The sequence below is a fragment of the Macrotis lagotis genome, chromosome 1, assembly GCF_037893015.1.
Source record: "Macrotis lagotis isolate mMagLag1 chromosome 1, bilby.v1.9.chrom.fasta, whole genome shotgun sequence".
In the NCBI taxonomy this organism is placed as follows: Eukaryota; Metazoa; Chordata; class Mammalia; order Peramelemorphia; family Peramelidae; genus Macrotis; species Macrotis lagotis.
The window spans coordinates 43,613,939-43,621,736 of NC_133658.1; the positions used below are offsets into that span (position 1 = coordinate 43,613,939).

Sequence of the window (7,798 nt, forward strand, 5' to 3'; positions counted from 1 at the left end):
AGAGGGCGTGCTTGCCCAGGTTCTGGAAAGTGGGTGATGCTCTTATGGTTTCCTGGTTACCAATGGAGTGAGACAAGGTTATATCCTGGTTTCCATGCTTTTTGTATGATGTTTTCAGCCATGTTATTAAACAGCTTCACTGAACACTTATCAAGGTTAGCCACAGAACTGATGGTAAATAAGGGCAACTAGTAAGGACCAAAGTGGAGGTAGTGTTGGTGCATGATCTTGTGTACAGAATGTGAGCTCAATGCAGCCTCTAAAGCTGAGATGTAACAAAATACTGATTATTTTCTGCTGCTTTTGCTAACTTTGGCCCAACATCAAGAAAACACAGGTGTTCCTGTCTTCCATCAGCCAGCACATTATCCAGATTAGTAGCCTTTGTTTGTGCAGAAGTTTAGCATGGCATGCCTTCATCAGAGAAGGTGCTATGTCTATGAGCAAAGCATATTTGAAGAAGCTCAAAAGAACTGTGAGTTACACAAACTTAGCCTAACTACCCCAAATGTTTACATGGATTATTTGTGCCTAACCTGTGCCAAACCATTCCAAGTCTGTATTGGTCTCATCAGTCACAGTCCAACACACTGCAACTTGACTCTAACATAGTAATGTCACTTTGGTCCTCTTCAAGAACAAAAGACAACAATCAAGAGACCAGTATCTAAAGACTTCAGGCATGCTGACCAAAAGTGAAGTCAGATTCAAAGACTGATAGAAGTTGTTTTCTCACAATTGTATACTCTCAAGCATTTTCTAGATCTTATCTGAAAACTGTCCCAGTATAGATCAATCTGTTATTATTTCCCAAGTTCCTCTGATTACTTAAGACATCTGAGGCAACTAGAACAATTTTTTCTTCTCCCAACTTGGAAAGTCCCAAATCTTTCCTCCAATTAGAAATCAGATTACCTAATTTTGTATCTTGGTTAATTGCTTTATTTTAATTAATTGTCTCATTTGATGTCTTTTTTAAAAAAATTTTAAATTTATTTTTTGTTTGTTTTATAAGGCAAGAGGGTTCAGTGACTTGCCTAGGGTTACCTAAGATTAGGTAATTATTAAGTACCTGATGATGAATTTGAACTCAGGTCCTCCTGACTCCTGGTCAGTGCTCTATCCACTGTGCCACCTAGCTGCCCCATGCAAACTTTTTTGTTTTAGATTTTTGCAAGGCAATTATTAAGTGTCTGAGACCAGATTTGAACCCAGGTACTCCTGACTCCAGGGCTGGTGCTTTAGCCACTGCGCCAGCTAGCCGCCCCCAAACTTGTTTTTAACATAGAAAAGTGTGTCTCCCCCTATCGTCCAACTCTTAAGCTGAGGAAGCCTGGTTCCAATTTGTTAGGCAATTGGCATGTACTGCTTAATAAATCAATATAATCAGAAGTTCAAACCCTTGTTTCTTCAGCCATTTCATCTTTCACTCACCATAATACTGAACTGCCTTCTAGACTTAAAGGACTCTCTTATCTCTCAGAGCAGGCTCTTCCTGATTCCTCAGGTTACTAATAGTACTTATTCCTCCATGCCCCACTACCTTGGATATCTTCAATTTTTTTTTCCAGTCTGTGTATAAGTTGTTTTTTCCTCAATCAAATATAAATTCCCTGAGGTCAAGGACTATTCCATTATTGGCTTTGAATGCCTGGTGCCTAGCATGACACAAAACAAGCTTCTAAAGTTTGTTAGTCGATTGATTGTTAAACATTAAAATGGACAGCAGTTATGCAAAAGTAAATCCTATTTTCTTAACTTCCAATTCCCTATCTACTTCTAATGCTTTCCCACCCTGCTTTGGGTGCTTTGTTCAAGGGTCATGGAAGGAAATTTGAAGAACACATGGCAAAATATTCATAGGTTCTCCTCTATGTAGAATAGTGTTTTTAACACAAATATGGCATGGCAATCATCAAAAATCTTTTAATTGCCAAATCCATTAGCCTTTGTTCAGCCCTCATTTTTCCAGATCTCTCCACAACTTTCTATGTTTTTGATCATCCTCTTCCTGAAAACCCTGTCTTCACAGGTTTCCACGGGTTCCCAGTGTGCTTCCTAACTCTCCGAACACACACTCTTTACTGGATTTTCAGTTAACTCTAAGTAAGAATGCCCAGAGTCTTTCTCTGGAGCCTTACTTCTTTTCTGTCTATACTATTTCCCTTGGTGATCTAACCAACTAATGGGCTCAGTTATCTTCTCTATGCAGATGTCAGAGGCAGGTAGGTGACACAATAGAGCACTGTCCCTGGAGTCAGGAGGACCTGAGTTTGAATCCAGCCTCAGACATTTGCCCCTTACTAGCTGTGTGACCCTGGGCAAGTCATTTAACCCCGACTGCCTCACTTGTGGGCCATCTCCGTCTTAATTCCTATGTGGCCACTGGCCCCAGATGTCTCTGAAGGTAACTCAACAGAGAGCCCCTCTCACTCAAATCCAGCTCATGAACTTGTCTTGGCATCATCTTCAGTTTTCTTCTAGAACTTAGGTCAAACCTCCCCAATGCCAGACTTAAATTTCTGACCTCCTATTAGACATCCCCAAACCTATGTCTGTTAACATTTTAATCTCCATTTGAGCTCAGCCTTTCCCTTCAAAGCCCCCCCCCCCCATTCGAGGTTGCCATCCTAGCTGCCTGTTCTCCTAGTCGGGGTCTCTCTCTCTCTCTGTCTCTCTCTCTCTCTCTTTCTCCCTCTGTCTCTGTCCCTCGTCCTCTCTCTCTCTGTCTCTCTACCTCTCTCTCCCTCTCTCTCCCTGTCTCTCTCCTCTCTCTCTCCCTCCCCTCTCTCTCTCTCTCTACCTCTCTCTCTTCTGTGTCTCTCTCCTTTCTCTCTCCTCTCTGTCTCTCTACCCCCCCTGTCTCTCTCTCTCTCTCCTGTCTCTCTTTCTCTCTCCCTCTCCCTCTCCTGTCTCTCTACCTCTCTCCTCTCTCTCTACCCCGTCTCTCTCTCTTTCTCTCTCTCTCTTCTCTCTGTCTCTCTACCTCTCTCTCCTGTCTCTCTACCCCCCTCTCTCTGTCTCTCTACCCCCGTCTGTCTCTCTCTCTCTACCTCTCCCTCTCTTCTGTGTGTCTCTCTCCTTTCTCTCTCCTCTCTGTCTCTCTACCCCCCCTGTCTCTCTCTCTCTCTCCTGTCTCTCTTTCTCTCTCCCTCTCCCTCTCCTGTCTCTCTACCTCTCTCCTCTCTCTCTACCCCCTGTCTCTCTCTCTTTCTCTCTCTCTCTTCTCTCTGTCTCTCTACCTCTCTCTCCTGTCTCTCTACCCCCTCTCTCTGTCTCTCTCCCTCTCTCTCCTGTCTCTCTACCCCCGTCTGTCTCTCTCTCTCTTTCTCTCTCCCTCTCCTCTCTTTCTCCTCTGTCTCTTTCTCTCTCCCTCTCCTCTCTCTCTCCTCTCTGTCTCTCTCCCTCCTCTCTGTCTCTCTACCCCGTCCGTCTCTCTCTCTCTCTCTCTCCCTCTCCTCTCTGTCTCTCTACCCCCCCTCTCTCCCTCTCCTTCTCTTCTGTCTCTCTACCCCCGTCTCTCTCTCTCTTTTCTCTGTCTCTCTACCTCTCTCTCCTCTGTCTCTCTACCCCCCTCCTCTCTGTCTCTCTCTCTTTCTCTCTCCCTCTCCTCTCTCTACCCCCTCTGTCTCTCTCTCTCTCCCTCTCTCTCAATCTCTCTCTCTTTCTCTCTCCCTCTCTTCTCTCTGTCTCTCTACCCCCCCCGTCTCTCTCTTTCTCTCTCCCTCTCTCTCTTTCTCTCTCCCTCTCTTCTCTCTGTCTCTCTACCCCCCTCTCTCTGTCTCTCTCTCTCTCCCTCTCCTTCTCTTGTCTCTCTACCCCCCGTCTCTCTCTTTCTCTCTCCCTCTCTCTCTTTCTCTCTCCCTCTCTTCTCTCTGTCTCTCTACCCCCCTCTCTCTCTCTCTCTCTCTGTCTCTCCCTCCTCTCTGTCTCTCTACCCCCCCGTCTCTTTCTCTTTCCCTCTCCCTCTCTTCTCTCTGTCTCTCTACCTCTCTCTCCTCTGTCTCTCTACCCCCCTCTGTCTCTCTCTTTCTCTCTCCCTCTCTTCTGTCTCTCTACCCCCCCGTCTCTCTCTCTCTTTCCCTCTCCCTCTCTTCTGTCTACCTACCTCTCTCTCCTGTCTCTCTACCCCCCCCCGTCTCTCTCTCTTTCCCTCTCCCTCTCTTCTCTCTGTCTCTCTCTCTTTCCCTCTCCCTCTCTTCTCTCGGTCTCTCTACCCCCCTGTCTCTCTCTCTTTCCCTCTCCCTCTCTCTCTCCTCTCTGTCTCTCTACCCCCCTCTCTCTTTCCCTCTCCCTCTCTCTCTGTCTCTCTACCCCCCGTCTCTCTTTCTCTCTCCCTCTCCCTCTCTCTCTCCTCTCTGTCTCTCTACCCCCCCCCTCTCTCTTTCCCTCTCCCTCTCTCTCTTCTCTCTGTCTCTCTACCTCTCTCTCCTCTCTCTACCCCCCCCTCTGTCTCTCTCTTTATCTCTCTCCTCTGTCTCTCTACCCCCCCTGTCTCTCTCTCTTTCCCTCTCCCTCTTCTCTGTCTCTCTACCTCTCTCTCCTCTCTCTACCCCCCTCTGTCTCTCTCTTTCTCTCTCCCTCTCTTCTCTCTGTCTCTCTACCCCCCTGTCTCTCTCTTTCTCTCTCCCTCTTCTCTCTGTCTCTCTACCTCTCTCTCCTGTCTCTCTACCCCCCTCTCTGTCTCTCTCTCTCTCCTGTCTCTCTACCCCCGTCTGTCTCTCTCTCTCTTTCTCTCTCCCTCTCCTCTCTTTCTCCTCTGTCTCTTTCTCTCTCCCTCTCCTCTCTCTCTCCTCTCTGTCTCTCTCTCTCTTTCTCTCTCCCTCCTCTCTGTCTCTCTACCCCGTCTGTCTCTCTCTCTCTCTCTCTCTCCCTCTCCTCTCTGTCTCTCTACCCCCCCCTCTCTCCCTCTCCTTCTCTTCTGTCTCTCTACCCCCGTCTCTCTCTCTCTCTCTTTTCTGTCTCTCTACCTCTCTCTCCTCTGTCTCTCTACCCCCCTCCTCTCTGTCTCTCTCTCTTTCTCTCTCCCTCTCCTCTCTCTACCCCCTCTCTGTCTCTCTCTCCCTCTCTCCTGTCTCTCTACCCCGTCTGTCTCTCTCTTTCTCTCTCCCTCCTCTGTCTCTCTACCCCCCTGTCTGTCTCTCTCTTTCTCTCTCCCTCTCCTCTTTCTCTCTCCCTCTCTCTCTCCTCTCTGTCTCTCTACCCCCCTCTCTCTGTCTCTCTCTCTCTCCCTCTCCTTCTCTTGTCTCTCTACCCCCCCGTCTCTCTCTTTCTCTCTCCCTCTCTCTCTTTCTCTCTCCCTCTCTTCTCTCTGTCTCTCTACCCCCCTGTCTCTCTCTCTGTCTCTCTACCTCTCCCTCCTCTCTGTCTCTCTACCCGCCCGTCTCTCTCTCTTTCCCTCTCCCTCTCTTCTCTGTCTCTCTACCTCTCTCTCCTCTGTCTCTCTACCCCCCTCTGTCTCTCTCTTTCTCTCTCCCTCTCTTCTGTCTCTCTACCCCCCCGTCTCTCTCTCTCTTTCCCTCTCCCTCTCTTCTGTCTACCTACCTCTCTCTCCTGTCTCTCTACCCCCCCGTCTCTCTCTCTTTCCCTCTCCCTCTCTCTCTCTGTCTCTCTCTCTTTCCCTCTCCCTCTCTTCTCTCTGTCTCTCTACCCCCCTGTCTCTCTCTCTTTCCCTCTCCCTCTCTCTCTCCTCTCTGTCTCTCTACCCCCCCCCGTCTCTCTCTTTCCCTCTCCCTCTCTCTCTGTCTCTCTACCCCCCGTCTCTCTTTCTCTCTCCCTCTCCCTCTCTCTCTCCTCTCTGTCTCTCTACCCCCCCTCTCTCTCTTTCCCTCTCCCTCTCTCTCTTCTCTCTGTCTCTCTACCTCTCTCTCCTCTCTCTACCCCCCCTCTGTCTTCTCTCTCCCTCTCCCTCTCTCTCTCCTCTCTGTCTCTCTCTCTTTCCCTCTCCCTCTTCTCTCTGTCTCTCTACCTCTCTCTCCTCTCTCTACCCCCCTCTGTCTCTCTCTTTCTCTCTCTCCTCTGTCTCTCTACCCCCCCCCGTCTCTCTCTTTCCCTCTCCCTCTTCTCTCTGTCTCTCTACCTCTCTCTCCTCTCTCTACCCCCCCTCTGTCTCTCTCTTTCTCTCTCTCCTCTCTGTCTCTCTACCCCCCCCGTCTCTCTTTCCCTCTCCCTCTTCTCTCTGTCTCTCTACCTCTCTCTCCTCTCTCTACCCCCCTCTGTCTCTCTCTTTCTCTCTCTCCTCTCTGTCTCTCTACCCCCCCCGTCTCTCTCTTTCCCTCTCCCTCTTCTCTCTGTCTCTCTACCTCTCTCTCCTCTCTCTACCCCCCTCTGTCTCTCTCTTTCTCTCTCTCCTCTCTGTCTCTCTACCCCCCCTGTCTCTCTCTTTCCCTCTCCCTCTTCTCTCTGTCTCTCTACCTCTCTCTCCTCTCTCTACCCCCCTCTGTCTCTCTCTTTCTCTCTCTCCTCTCTGTCTCTCTACCCCCCCGTCTCTCTCTTTCCCTCTCCCTCTTCTCTGTCTCTCTACCTCTCTCTCCTCTCTCTACCCCCCTCTGTCTCTCTCTTTCTCTCTCTCCTCTCTGTCTCTCTACCCCCCCCCGTCTCTCTCTTTCCCTCTCCCTCTTCTCTCTGTCTCTCTACCTCTCTCTCCTCTCTCTACCCCCCTCTGTCTCTCTCTTTCTCTCTCTCCTCTCTGTCTCTCTACCCCCCCCGTCTCTCTCTTTCCCTCTCCCTCTTCTCTCTGTCTCTCTACCTCTCTCTCCTCTCTCTACCCCCCTCTGTCTCTCTCTTTCTCTCTCTCCTCTCTGTCTCTCTACCCCCCCGTCTCTCTCTTTCCCTCTCCCTCTTCTCTCTGTCTCTCTACCTCTCTCTCCTCTCTCTACCCCCCTCTGTCTCTCTCTTTCTCTCCTCTCTGTCTCTCTACCCCCCCCCCGTCTCTCTCTCTTTCCCTCTCCCTCTTCTCTCTGTCTCTCTACCTCTCTCTCCTCTCTCTACCCCCCTCTGTCTCTCTCTTTCTCTCTCTCCTCTCTGTCTCTCTACCCCCCCGTCTCTCTCTTTCCCTCTCCCTCTTCTCTCTGTCTCTCTACCTCTCTCTCCTCTCTCTACCCCCCTCTGTCTCTCTCTTTCTCTCTCTCCTCTCTGTCTCTCTACCCCCCCCCGTCTCTCTCTTTCCCTCTCCCTCTTCTCTCTGTCTCTCTACCTCTCTCTCCTCTCTCTACCCCCCTCTGTCTCTCTCTTTCTCTCTCTCCTCTCTGTCTCTCTACCCCCCCCCCCCCGTCTCTCTCTCTTTCCCTCTCCCTCTTCTCTCTGTCTCTCTCCCTCTCTCTCCTCTCTGTCTCTGTCTCCCTCTCTCTAGGCCGAGTCTGTCTGGGAAGCCAAGGCCCAATCCTGGCCTCGGGGCCCCTGGCCGCCCCGCTGGGGCCGCAGCCTCCCCACCGCCCCCCCCCCCCCCCAGGCTCCACAGCCGCCGTCCGGGGGCCGCTCCCGGCCCGGGCCCGGCCCGCCTGGGCCTCGAGGCCGGCCCGACACCTCACTCTGCTGCCCTTTCCCGCGGCCCCAGCTCCGGATTTTCATCCCTGGAGGTCCGCGGCCCAGGCCCGCGGGGTCGGGGGGCGCCGGGCCGGGCCCTGGGCGCGGGGCGCCAGTCTCCGGGGCCTGCCGCGGGCGGAGCGCGCTGTCTCGGGCCGGACTCGGGCCGGACTCGGGCCGGGGAAGCGGCGGCGGGCCACGGGGAGGCGGCGTCACGTGAGCGGCCCCGCCCCGCCCCGGTTGCATCAGCCGGCCGGGGCTGACCCGGCTTCTG

The 7,798-nt window shown here is 51.7% G+C and overlaps 1 protein-coding gene across 2 annotated transcripts in view; it reads right to left on the reverse strand.

Moving 5' to 3' along the window:
* LOC141496810 (ATP-dependent RNA helicase DDX19B) overlaps nt 1-7,676 on the reverse strand; it is a 42,744-nt gene extending 35,068 nt beyond the window's left edge. Inside the window, exon 1 of one of the 2 annotated variants that reach the window (XM_074199415.1) lies at nt 7,530-7,676. The gene's annotated coding sequence lies outside the window, so the exon portion shown is untranslated. Of the gene's footprint in view, nt 1-7,524 lie in introns of both variants that reach the window. The other variant, XM_074199409.1, reaches the window with a different exon arrangement.
* Nucleotides 7,677-7,798: the final 122 nt, after the last annotated feature.